The following is a 939-nucleotide window of genomic DNA, read 5'->3' as shown; positions in this document are numbered from 1 at the left end:
ATCAATTCTCCTGAAATTGATGTATAGTTTTGATATTTTGTAGTTTTTGCTTATGGGTTTCTGGGGTAATACCAAAATGTCAACGAGTTTGCCTCCTGATAGCAATAAAAATCTGAAAAAAGCATCTGAAAAAAGCATACTTTCTAGGTTTACCACTATTTAGCTTGACTATAATTTCTTGAGTTGCTATTTACTAAGCTTTTTTTAAATTTCAAAACATTATGGGGGTACAAATGTTTTTGGTTACATGGATTGCTTTTGTAGTGCTTGAGTCAGGGATATAAGTGTGCCCATTATCCAGATAGTGTTCATTGTAAACATTAGGCTGGTTTTCACCCATCCCTTCCCTCCCCCTCCCCTGCTTGATTTCCACTGAGTATTACTTCCCTCTGTGCACATATGTGTTCATTGGTTAGTTCCAATTTAATAGTGAGTACATGTGGTGTTTGTTCTTCCATTCTTTAATTAAGTCACTTAGGATAATGGCTTCCAATTGTATCCAAATTGTTGTAAAAAACATTAATTCCTCCTTTTTATGGCTGAGTAGCATTCCATGGTATACATATGCCACATTTTGTTAACGCATTCATGGATTAATGGGCACATGTGCTCATTCCATGTCTTTACAATTGTGAATTGTACTGCCATAAATATTCAAGTGTAGGTGTCTTTTTGATAAAATGACTGATTTTCCTTTGGGTAAATACCCAGTAGTGGGATTGCTGGATCAAATGGTAGATCTACTTTTAGTTCTTCGAGGAATCTCCATACTGTTTTCCATAGAAGTTGTACTAATTTTCAGTCCCACCAACAGTGTATAAGCTTTTCTTTCTCTCTGCAACCACATCAACACCTATTCTTTTCAGACTTTCTAATAAAAGCCATTCTAACTGGGATAAGTTGATATCTCATTGTGGTTTTAATTTCCAGTTCCCTGAG

Source organism: Propithecus coquereli, unplaced genomic scaffold (genome assembly GCF_000956105.1).
Source record: "Propithecus coquereli isolate 6110/MARCELLA unplaced genomic scaffold, Pcoq_1.0 Scaffold138, whole genome shotgun sequence".
Classification (NCBI taxonomy): domain Eukaryota; kingdom Metazoa; phylum Chordata; class Mammalia; order Primates; family Indriidae; genus Propithecus; species Propithecus coquereli.
Note: the sequence above shows the minus strand (reverse complement) of the source record.